This window comes from Alligator mississippiensis, chromosome 4 (assembly GCF_030867095.1).
Source record: "Alligator mississippiensis isolate rAllMis1 chromosome 4, rAllMis1, whole genome shotgun sequence".
Lineage (NCBI taxonomy): Eukaryota > Metazoa > Chordata > Crocodylia > Alligatoridae > Alligator > Alligator mississippiensis.
Genome location: NC_081827.1, coordinates 66,660,354 through 66,672,797, shown reverse-complemented (window position 1 = coordinate 66,672,797; position 12,444 = coordinate 66,660,354). Strand labels below are relative to the sequence as shown.

At 44.3% G+C, this 12,444-nt stretch overlaps 1 protein-coding gene, 1 long non-coding RNA gene and 1 other non-coding gene across 3 annotated transcripts in view; 1 reads left to right on the top strand and 2 right to left on the bottom strand.

Annotated features, from left to right (window-relative positions):
* LOC109284540 (uncharacterized) overlaps positions 1 to 11,751 on the bottom strand; it is a 39,093-nt gene extending 27,342 nt beyond the window's left edge. Inside the window, exon 1 of the long non-coding RNA XR_002092034.2 lies at positions 10,770 to 11,751. This is a non-coding gene — a long non-coding RNA (uncharacterized LOC109284540). The remainder of the gene's footprint in view (positions 1 to 10,769) is intronic.
* The window catches only part of WIF1 (WNT inhibitory factor 1), an 81,834-nt gene that overhangs the window by 2,308 nt on the left and 67,082 nt on the right, over positions 1 to 12,444 (top strand). The gene's annotated exons all lie outside the window — the stretch shown is intronic.
* Positions 6,993 to 7,065, bottom strand: TRNAK-CUU (transfer RNA lysine (anticodon CUU)). The gene has a single exon. It is a non-coding gene; the product is annotated as a tRNA-Lys (tRNA).

Sequence of the window (12,444 nt, the reverse complement as noted above, 5' to 3'; positions counted from 1 at the left end):
TGACCCCATTCACTCATGATTGAAAAAACCCCAACCCAACAGAGGATGCCAGCTATTCTGGTCAATATCCATTCAATATCAACCGCTTTCTTCCTTTCCCTTTTTGCTTTCTTGCTCTGTCTTCCCTCTTCTCCACCCCTACATATAGCTTACCAGGGAAGGTATGACTGTAGCACTGATGTCATGGTAAGATCCGCGTTTTTAAAACCAGCACGTGTTTAAGGACATTTTTATCAGGCATGTGCTCCGGGATGTAGCGCTGGGTGCTTTAATTAAAGAGCTGTGCTAATTAAAAGCATCCACACACTGAAAAACTGGTGGTGGGGCACTTTGAACTAAAGCTCATTGAATATGTTTTATTTCAAAGTGCCCCACTGCCATTTTTTTAGCATGGAGACGTGCAGGGACACTGATACACGATGTGGAAGGCTGCCAGAGCGCATCAGTTTTCATGCTCCAGCAGGCTCGATTAACCAAGATTAATTGAGTCTGCTCCAATGTGCTGGATTTCCAGCATGTCAGAGTAGGCTCTGCACATGTCTATAGGAGCTGTGTTCTGCAAGATGTGGTTAGAGTACTTGGCACCATGCAGGACTGAGCCCAATTTGAGCGGTGACGAAGGAAATCAGCCAACCATTCCTTCTTTTCTTTTTTAAATGACCGTAATTTCATTAGCCAAAACTACCTTGATATGCTTCAGTCTCCTAAAATAAAAAACATAGTAATTAATTTACAGTTTAAATGACTGTATATTTACACAGATACGCTATTTAAATATATCCACATTCAAAATCAGATCAGAACTAAAGAAGGAGTTTAATTTCTAGAGTAACAGACGGACATAACTGATATTTTTTGCTATTTTTGCTTCCACCTGTAACAAGGGTGGAATACAGGTGTGTGCATCTACACATGAAATTAGCACAACACAACAAACTCCAGTGCAGCTCGCATGGAGTTTATTGCTCCTGGGTGCAGAGTTTACACATGTACCCAAGACCACCAGGTTGGCGCAGCCCTGTCTGGCAGGGTGTCTGGGGGTCAGCCTGCCAGCCTGGAGCTGTTCCGCCCCGGCTCAAGGTGCTGCAGAGGGGCTGGCTGGGGCATGAGGGTGCTATAGTGAAAGGCAGGGGAGGGCAATTATTTTGGGCGCAGGGCTACTTGCTGAGTTTTGGCACGTCATCGAGGGCTGCATAACAGGCAGCCAGGGGCAGATAAATATTAATTTTCTAAATTTTTTAGGGGCCCCACAGGCTGGATAGAATGTCCTGGTGGGCTGCATCCTGCCCGTGGGTTGCATTTTGCCCACCCCTGGTGTAGGGCTAGCCAGCAGGCAGCTCCCACACTGTAGTAGTCTCGTACCTCAGCCAGTCCTGTCACTGTCTACGTGTGCAATGTGGTGGAGTAAATAACTCTGATGTAGGATAGTACTTGTATTGAGCAGTGCTAACCTACAGCAGAGTTAATTCGTTTACTCTGGCCTAATAGCTCCGCATGTATAGACAGAAACACTTTACTGTGGAGCTAAATAGGCCGCTCCACAGTAAGCACCTCATGCAAATACGCCCCCCCCCCCCCCCAGGTGATTACTAAAGGAGAAAAATACTGGTGTTTAAAAACACAGTCCTTAATTCTGGAAATTTTAAGATAACATCTGGAACGTTGAAGGTAAAACAGAGTTAGCTTTCAGATGCTCATGAATCAAATAAGTCCTAAAAGCAAGAGGTTATTCCTTTGGTGGAAAATCTGTTATCCCATTTAGTTACCTGTTATAACTAAACACCACTTTCCCCACTCCATCTTATGGATGCAGTCTATATATACATGGGCAATTTAGTGTGATGGCTCTGGATATTAAACACTACATACCAGTGCAGATTAGGAAAGGTTCTAAATTCCCAACCCAGGCTGAAGGAAAACTATGGTGGCTTTAAGTACTTCTACATCCCCCCTGGACCTGAGGGGAAGAGGCTCCTGACATACTTTAAACAGCTGTGCGGGCCCATCCAAGTTCAAGCAGCTTCACGAAGCTGTCCGATGTGCTAAAGTACTGCCTGGAATCTTCACAGTAGCTTGTGCATTCCACCAGGAGGAGCTTGGAGGACAGTCTTACAGCTGCTCCTGTACCAGGGGGATTCTCTCCCATGGTGAGCCAGGGCTTTCAGGACCTCTGTATTTCCCTTTGGCCCTTTTCTCTGATGTAAAGGGGTATGAGCAGAAGCCAGGATCTCACTCTACATTTTCTAGCCCATCATGAAAACAACAGGATTTTGAGTTTTGAGATTAAGAGTATAGAATTACGGTTGGTTGTGGCAAAGTGCATTTTCCCAAAATGTCCAATTACCTTGTATTCAGAAGTATGGGCTTCCAATGTTTTGGTTTTCTTTTAAATGTAAGTGTTCACACTTCTCTCCAGGTAAGTGCTATGTGTTTGCTGCCTGTCCTCAGAAATCAGGCTTCAAATTAGAAATTTCTTAAGATTTTTGATAGAAATTTCAAGAGAAAAAATTCTAATATCCTTAGTATCTAGAGAAAAGGTATTAAAGATTTTAAGGAGTAGTTTGCCTCCTTTCTAACAGCCATCAATTAGCATACAGTGATCTTCTATTTGCTAGCACTGCATATTTATTTTATGACGTGTTTGTAGACTCATAATCCTTCTACCCAGATAGTTCTGCCAAGGAATTTCTTTAGCGTTCCAGAGCTCCTTGGAAATAGAAGGACTTTAGAAGTATGTGGTAGCATATACATAGCTTCTAATATTGGTTAGAACAACTTCGGGTATCTTGGACCCATGTAGGGTTTGCATATGGATATATAATGGATTAAATTAGGGATTGTCAACTGGGGGTACATGTAGGCTTGGGGGGAAGAGGGGGCAAGTGGGGATGCAGCACTGCCACCCACCACCCCGCGCTGCTGCCTCCCAGGAGCAGGGCCGGGGGGGGGGGGGGGGGGGGGGGACAGCGGTAGGGGAGGGCAGTGGCTCCCCTCTGTGGGCCACACAGGCACTGGCTGAACGCAGTGCAGGGAGCTCATACATGATGGCAGCTGCTGCCATCCATCACCCCGTGCTGCCACCCCCACATGCAAGCCCCGCCACTCCACATCCAGCCACTGCCACCCCCCACCCCATGCTCCATCAGAAGTGTACCCAGAAGGGATACACTCCATAAAAAAGGTTGAAAATTCCTGGATTAGATGGGTGTATATAATGGATCACATATGCTATCATGTATGGCTTAAATCCTCTCATGTCCCAGAAGCTCAGACTATCTGGGCCTTATCCTGTATTGCCACGTGACTTGCATGGCTGTCTACACCTAGGCTCCTAGGTGATAGTTTTATGTCTAGAAGTGTGTGTGTTGGTGGGTGGGCAGGTGTTGGTGGAAGAGCAGTGGGGATAGATGCTGGGTGCTGGTGAGTAGAGAATCTGGCCCTTAAGTCTTGCATTGCTGCATTGGTTAGTGCAAAATCTAATTAAAATACTCATTGAAATCAGCAGTGGGCATTTAGGGACTAGCAGCAGCAGATCTAGGATTTGAAAAGCAGGTATGATGGAGAGCAAAGAGCTCACTTTATGTGTGTTGCACATTATGGCTAGATACAGATAGTCAAAAAGCCCAAGGCTGAATCAACCTAAGTCTTTGCAGGTTAGTCTAAGATGCACAAATTAAATTGAGACAAGAAGTGAACCTGTGATTCACCTGTGATTCAGGAAATGCAGCCACATGCCTGCAGTGGCTCAGACCAAGAGCCAGGGAGCACTAGAGCATGTGTGTTTACTTCCTCTTCCTGTTGCTCCAGAGGTCTCTGGGATTTGCAGTCTAGAATTACAGGAGCAGGAGGCTGCAGGGTTGTCATCACTACTTTTTCCTGCTTCTAGGTGCCGCTGGGATTTGCAATCCACAGTTGCAGCCAGCCATAAATTTAAGCAGGGGAAAGGGCGTTTAACCCCACTCTCTGGCCCCAGACGCTACCAGGGGTTTGCCTAGACTGAGCTGCATCCCCAGCCAGGCTTGCCCCTCCCCCACCCTCTTGCCAGTCAGCTCTTACTGCTCCAGCTAGGGAGCAGGGGGATGGGGACAGGGTGCAGGGCCAACCCTGTTCTCTGGAGCAGACAGCACAGCTCAGCCCAAGGCTGAAAAGCATGCTGGGGGACTGTGATTTAACTTGAACTAGGAAGGGGTCTGGGACAGAAGTTTCATAAACCTGTTTGACCCAAATAAGTCTGATACTACATTCAACCAGGTTTATCTTAAACCAGTTTCAGCCATTTTGAAACTAGTTTATATGCACTGAACTGCTATTCTGCTACAGGTTTAAACTAAGTTCTGATCACTTAAACCAATTTATGTGTAACTTCTGTCCCTAGCCCAAATGTGTGCTACACAGTCATGCCAACATTTGCTAAGGAAAGGCAGGTGGTCTCCTTTGGGTGAACTGTGGTGGAAGCAGATGCTAGATTTAAAGGTTCTCTCTTATATTGTGATGTTTGCACTTGGACAGTATTTCTCCATGGAAAAAGCTTCTTGAGGGATAGGACTCAGTAACACTATTTTTGAGCAACTCACGGGAAATTAGGAGCGTAAAAATGATAGAGTCATAGATGCTAGGGTAAGAAGGGGCCCTGAACAGATCAGAGTCCAACCCCCTGCCTAGGCAGGAAAGAGTGCTGGGGTCAGATGACCCCAGCCAGATGCCTATCCAGCCTTCTCTTAAAGACCCCCAAGGTAGGGGATAGCACTACCTCCTTTGGAAGCCTATTCCAAATTTTGGCTATCGTTACTGTAACTAAGTTTTTCTTGATATCTAGCCTAAATCTGCTCTCTGTCAGTTTGTGACCATTGTTTCTTGTTACCCCAAGAGGCGCCCTGGTGAACAGAGCACCGCCGATCTCTTGCTGAGTTCCCCTAATGAATTTGTAGGCGGCCACAAGATCCCCTTTCAGCCTTCTCTTGCAGAAGCTGAAGAGGTCCAGGTCCCTCAGTCTCTCCTCATAGGGCTTGTCCTGTAAGCCCCTAACCATGTGTGTGGCCCTCCTCTGGACCCTCTCAAGTCTATCAACTTTCTTCTTGAAGAACGATGCTCAAAACTGGACACAGTACTCCAACAGCAGTCTGACCAATGCCGCATATAGGGGAAGTATCGCCTCTTTGGTTCTATTAGTCATGTATCTGTTGATGCATGATAAAGTGCAGTTAGCTGTGCTGATGATTTCGTCACGCTGACGACTCGTGTTCATCTTGGAGTCCACAATGACTCCAAGATCCCTTTCCACTTCTGTGCTGCTGAGAGGGTCACTTCCTAGCCAGTAGGTGTGCTGGATGTTTTTGCACCCTTGGTTCAGCACTCTGCATTTGTCCTTGTTGTACTGCATCCTATTGTGTACTGCCCACTTTTCTAACCTGTCCAGGTTTGCCAGAAATCGTTCCCTCCAGAGTGTGCACTTCACTCCACAATTTAGTATCATCCACAAACTTGGACAGAGTACACTTTACACCCACATCAAGTCACTGATGAAGTTATTGAAGAGTACAGGTCCAAGGACCAAACCCTGTGAGACCCCACTACCCACATCCTTCCAGGTCAATACTGAGCCGCCTGCTACCATTCTCTGGGTGCAACTGCTAAGCCAATTTGCCACCCACCGGATGGTGTAAACATCTGTGTCACAGCCTCTTAATTTATTTATGAGAATGGGATGAGATACCGTATTGAAGGCCTTGCTAAAATCCAAGAAAATGACATCCAACTCTACTCCTGTGTCTAAGCTTTCGGTAACCTTGTCATAAAATGAAATCAGATTGGTCAGGCATGATCTACCAGCTACAAATCCATGCTGGTTGCCCTGCTGCATTATTTTTCCTGCTGGACTCCCACAATTATGATCCTTCATAATCTTTTCAAAGACCTTTCCAAGGATTAAGTTGAGACTGACTGACCTATAATGGGTATATGGCCTATAATTACTCAGATCCTCCTTCCTCCCCTTCTTGAAAATAGGGACTACACTGCCCCTTTTTTAGTCCTCCAGGACCTGACACTAGCACCACAAGCACTCAAACAGCTGTGCCAGCGGTTCTGCTATGACACCGGCCAATTTCTTCAGTACTCTTGGATGCAGCTCATCCGGGCCTCCTGACTTAAACACATCCAGTCCATCCAAGTGACTCTGCACCAAGTTAGTGTTGACAGTTGGTGGGCTGGTGTCCCTGTGATGCCCATCTAAGAACCCATTAGGAGACTTATCTTGGCCCCTGTTCAAGAACACTGAGGCAAAAAACTCATTGAATAGCTCAGCCTTGTCCCCCCTGTCTGTCACTAATTGCTCTTTCTTGGTCAGTAGGGGTCCTATGCTGCTCTGTGCCTTCCTTTTACTCCCTACGTACCTAAAAAAGACTTTTTGTTGTCTTTAATTTGTGTTGCCAGCCTCAGCTCTGTAGTTGCTTTGGCCTTTCTAACTGCCTCCCTACAAGTATGGGCCAAGTAGGTATACTCCTTGGTAGCTTCCCCCTGCTTCTACTGCCTGTATGCCTTCTTTTTGCCCTTAGGCTCCCCTGGATTTCCCTGTTTAGCCAAGGAAGTTTTTTTGGCTCCTTTCCCCTCGCATCTCCCTCTGCCTCTGAAAGATCACATTGTTTAGGAATGACCACCCTTCCTGGATTCCCATCTCGCAAATACCCCTATCCTGCAGTGCATCATTGACTAGACTCCTAAACACACTGAAGTTAGCCATCCTAAAGTCAAGCACTCCCACCGTACTAGTTATTTTACCCAGTCTACACGGTATGGTGAATTCAATTGATTGGTGGTCACTATCCCCAGGGTGACCACAAATCTGTAGCTGCCCTACCAAGTCCTCCCCCATAGTCAACACCAAGTCCAGTAAGGCAGTGTATCTCCAGCGTTCGGTGAAGGTCCTGCAACCTACAGGAACAGTGGGATATGGCTGACTGCTCCTCCCAGCAGATGTCAGTGTAAAATACCTGTGCCCAACATGGGGCTTGAACCCACAATCTTGAGATTAAGAGTCTCATGCTCTACCAATTGAGCTAGCCAGGTTACTTATAGTATCAACATTAGGGGAAAAGTAGAAATTAAGAGTCTTATCCTTGAAGTGACCTCAGTTCTTACTGAGGCCAAGAGTAATCATGGGTACTGAGCATCTTCTGTACAGGAGCTCAACATAATGCAGGGGATGGAATTTTAATAAAATGGAAGTCCTCCAGTATCACCTGGTCTGCAAAACAGCAGTAGGTTTGTGTTTAGAAAAGTTGTACTTCAGATGGTTATACAGCTGATGATTGCACAAATGTGTTCTCTGTGAGTTTAAAAAAAAAATCCCCCCAGGATAGTACATAATATTCTGCATGCATCTGTGTAACCACTAGAAGTCACTCATGTTGCTTTGTTTTCTTATCCTGTAGATTTTTTTGCAAAAGAAAATATAAGTGACCTGTAAAGCTATTTTCTTCTTGAAGTCAATGGGACTTCTAAGAAGAGCCTTCTAAACTAGAAAAGAAGATCCTGTTATGGTAGCTTGTGTTGTTATAGCATGCATTATTTTCCAAGGAAAGGAAAATTACAGGAGCATGTAGTAGTATTCAACAGTATATGATACTGTAGGCCTAGACTTGCAAACACCAATGCATGTACTTAACTTTACCATTGATTTCAGTGGCACTTCTTCTAAATATAAGCACATGTGAAAATAAATTGCAAGATCATGGGCATATGAAGCAAAACTCTCTCAGTAAATAAGAAGTAAGTAATCAATGTGAAGTTAAAACTCTATAGGCAGAAGACGATTCAGGGATCAAAAACAAGGTTTTTCCTCCTCTAAGAGTTTTTGGCAACTATGAGTAATGCAGAAATGGTGCCCAGTGCATAAGGAGAGTTAGAGAATACACGGCTGTTACATTTTCCAGAATATGCTCTGTCTTGTAAAATTAAGGATAGGAAAAAAATGGAATTACAACTTGGATGAGGATGATTCTGATCTCAGCTACACAAGAATAAATGCAGAATAACTCATCTGATCTCTTTGTAATAATTTTAGACTGATCTGACTGAGTTGAGAATCTGGCTCACAATGAAGGAATAAGAGCATTTTTAGGATAATAAAAAGTTTATATGCTTGTTCCCTCCTTTCCTTAGAAAGTTAAAAGGATACTTTTTGTATGCCATTACCACCATAATAAGAAAATCACATTTAAATATTATAATTTCTTTGATAAACTAAGGGAGGGGAAACAAAGAGTTTTGGTTGAAACAATTCTTCAAAAGAACTGCTAAATGTACATGAATGCTTCATTCAAACACAGCAATTACAAAATAGATTTTATTACTTTTAAAACTCCCTAATGTGTAGAGTTCACATTTTTCCTAATAGAAAAATGGCTGGCTTGGAAGTTGTGGTAAATGCAGTTGCATAACTGCGCTCTTTAGAATTTACAGTAGTACCTTCACTGTGGTTTCATGTCACCAAACAGAGAAAATACCTTGTTTTCTGACCTCTGTACCATGATTTCTATGTGGAATGTGAATATGTTTACATACTGTGGGCATGATTTTAAGAAAGGGGGTTCTCGTATCAGAAGCACAGCACCCAGCGTTTAATATTTAGATTCTGTTCTGCTGTGGTATTTTGCATCTTGGTGTTGTAGACATGCCACCAGGGATCAAAGAGCAATCAATGCTACAGAGATCCTTACTTCATTTAGTAAGGCAGGCATGTGCCAGCCATCTGTTGTATATAAGCTGATAGAAGGCAGCAGTAAGTTTCTCAAAGTTTTGCCAAAAAAGGTTTTATTGCTCAGCAGAGATGCGTTACAAGGCACCTTGTAAGCTACATCTGGTTTCCATAGTAATTTACATGGCATATGTGTAAACTACACAATTACCCTTTTTACTCAGCAGTGTAAAGGTGTGGTAAAAAACCACTATATGAATTTTCAGGGTTTTTTTCTTCTATAAGTATATCTTAAAAATAAAAAGGAGGCAGTGCTTTGAATAAAATAGCTAAAGAAATTAACATTTTTTATGGACTGCTTTTTTGTATCTTAATTGTTGATGAACACTGGAATTAAAAGGGACAGCACATACTTTAAAACTGCTTTGTAGAAACCAATAGATCTCTCCTTCTGTTATTAACTTTACCTTTCAATCTTCCAATTACTTTTCACAACTCTGTTTACTTGCTTTTTGATTTTCTCTCATGTTGGAAAGTGAAAATGCATTCTTTGTTTATGGTGAAATACCATAATATGTTCTCCGTGCTGTAAAGTTAGATTTACACCAGGTACAGAGGACTGATTTGTTTAATAAGGCTAGTTTCCAGTCATTTGAAATATATCAAAACACTTATTTTGGTCTTAGACATTATAGAACAATTTTTGCAATATCTAGATTTTGGTTCAAATTGCAGTTCACAGCATTTCTGTTAGGGCATTAATATAAAGCATGTGAACAAAATCCCATTCTACCATAGACCATGCACAGATCCAGGGGACATAATTTGTCTCTCAGGTGTAAAAAATATGATCATTTAGAAATAAAATGCTAGTGTAAACTTTTTTATTTTTGGACTTACATTAACTAGGAGCAATAAGTTTTCAAAGCCATTCAAGTCTCATTTTTACATTAATTAGAATATGTTTTCAGTGTTATGGAACTGGTAGACAAGAGTTGCCTAAATTATTCAAAATAGGTGCTTTAACTAGACTTGAAAGATCATTAGCTCCCTTGTATTTAACACCTATAAGTAAGAGTCAAGAAATGATTTTGACATTCATGTTTTTTTATGGTGGTAGAACAATCGTACTGTTTTATTAAACTATGCCTCATTTTATTTCTCTAGTCTAGTAGTTCACAAAGCTCAAGGCAGTCCTCCATAACTTTTCTGAATTTAGCGGCATCCCATTTAAAATATATATTTATTATGGTGCAAAACAAAAAAACAAAAAACAATATGACTGGAAACTCATTTTTAATTAAACTAGAAGAAACGTGCATGAATAACCATAATATTAATAATGTGCTATTATTAATATTAAATTTAATTACTAAGTGTTGTATTAGAATTAATACAGCACTTGAGTCGGTCAGTGGCCTGGTTGAGAAGTGTTACTGTAGAAAAATACTGTCACTATGGGGTCTGAACACCCTAAAGCCTTAATGTATTTATCCCTGGAGCATTATTATGAGGCACCGAGACTAAGGATCAGATTCTATCATTCTCTGAGGGTATCTAATTACAATTAGGGGTTTTGTGATGTCTAGAAATTGGATTTTTTAAAATTCAAAATAAGATCCCTGCTAGGAATGAGGACTTCGTACAAAACATCATATATCGCAAGGTTTACAAGAAAATCACAAGTGTCCCCAGCTTGGTGGAAACTGCTCATTGTCAGCATATTGCCTAAAAAGGAAGAATAGGAAGGAAAATACCATATTGTCTTATATACAAGACACAGCTTTCCCGCAAAAAACTCAGCTTCCCAAAATTGGGGTGCATGTTTTAAGCAGGGAGGCTGTTTTCTTTGCTGAAAATCCATATCATGCCTAGGGATACTGTGCATTAAGGATGCGTGAAACAGGCCGTATTTGATTTGGATTCGGCTTCCGCCCAAATCAGGGACAGTGATTCGATTAGTTGATTCGGATCACTGTCCTGATTTGATTCCGCCGAATCCGAAGATTCAATGCCGATTCAGAGAATCGGCGATTCAGCCATAGACAGAGCTTTAAATGTTTTTTCTACATACCTCAAGGTACCAGGCATGGCTCTCAAACACTGTGATGGTGGGGCAGATGGAGCGTCCCACAGGAGCACAGCAGGGACCTTTGTGAGGTCAGCGGTGAACCCGGAAGTGGACCAGAAGTACTTCCAGTCCACCATTGAGCGTGCGGGTGGTCACAGAGTCCCTTAAGGAAGAACTTCTTGGAGTGGGGCTTCTCACCTTTCCCAGGAAACAAGGGAGAAAGGATCAGCTTCTCCTCACCAAAAACTCCTGCTTGACTTTTACCTTCACACTCACAGGTTTAGACTGTTACCTGAAAGATTGAGAGACAAGTGCCTCCTCGGGTCCTAAAAAGCTCAGGATTCTTGTAACCAGGGACCTTCCTGGGGCTGATTAGGAGTTGGCCTGCCCACCTGCTTCTGGGCTAACCGCCCGCCTCTCTCATCTGCCACGCCTTGTTCAATAATTGGTGTCTTAATTAGGCGGGAGGCTGCCCATTTTCTGCCCCAATGCCAGGGGGCGTTACTTCTGGCTCCAGAGCCTCCCCTACACTGCAGCCTATGCCTCACAGATGGCATCCACATGATGTTCATAACCCACACCACAACTGGTGCTCCAGGGTCTCACAGGGACTCTTACTCCCTCCCTCATTTTGCTCAACTTTTAGGTCGTTCTTTTGACCCACACTGGGCCTTCTTGCGATGGAGGAACTTACCAGGGTCAGGACTCGCCCCTAACTCTCTGGCTGAGTCCCCCAATTTGGCCTTTAGCCCAAACTAGGGCCTCAGGTGTCCATGACCGTACCTTGGCCTCTTCCCTACACATGGGGTTCCTACTATGCCCACTCTAGGGCCTCTATACCACACCCCACCCTGGGGTTTTTATCCTCACAAGCAACTACTCCTGGGGCTGGCCCTTGCGCTGACCTTCAGGCTTACTCCTAGTTCAGCCCTACTCAATGTGCTCCTGGGACTGCCCTTCAGGCTTACTCCCAGTTCAGCCCTACTCAGTCCCTCCTCCCGTACAGCCTTTCAGGCCTACTCCCCTTCAACTCTATTTTGTGCAGGGCCACCTACATCCCTGCCCTCTCAGGGCCTTCACAACTGCCCTCTTTCTCTCAGGCTATACAATTCCCCCCCCTCCCTGCTCCAGGGCCACACAACTGTCCCCAGCCAGGGGACTCTGGGGTCTTCCTCCCCTGCAGGCTCAGGTGGCCAGAGCCATGCCTGGCCTCACTCCTCTACTGGGGTCTTACCCCCCCGGTGCTCAGGTGGCCATAGCCGTCCGTGCCTGGCCCTCATACCCACTGAGTTGTAGGGGCTAGGTATTATTAAGGTGCTCCAACCTATCTTTCACCGGGGTGGTAGCTGGCCTGGCATTTCCTGGGGGCTCCCACACCACCAGGAGCCTCACCAGGCCACCCATCTCTGGCAGGATGCAGTTTTAGGTCATGCCCAGGACCAGAAGCCTCCTGCTCTTACCTTCTGATGCTCCTGCTGCAGCCGAGCCGGGCGATGTTTCTGCCTGGTCTGGCAGCAGCAAGCTGCAGCCTCTATAGACCAGGTTCTCAAAAATGGCTGCCGCCATCAGGCACCTGCTAGCTGCCAGACTCTGCCTTTAAAGTGGCAAGCACCCAAAAGTGCACTGCCACAATTCTCTTTTCAGAATTGCACTGATTTATGCAGCAGTTGCTTCCAAG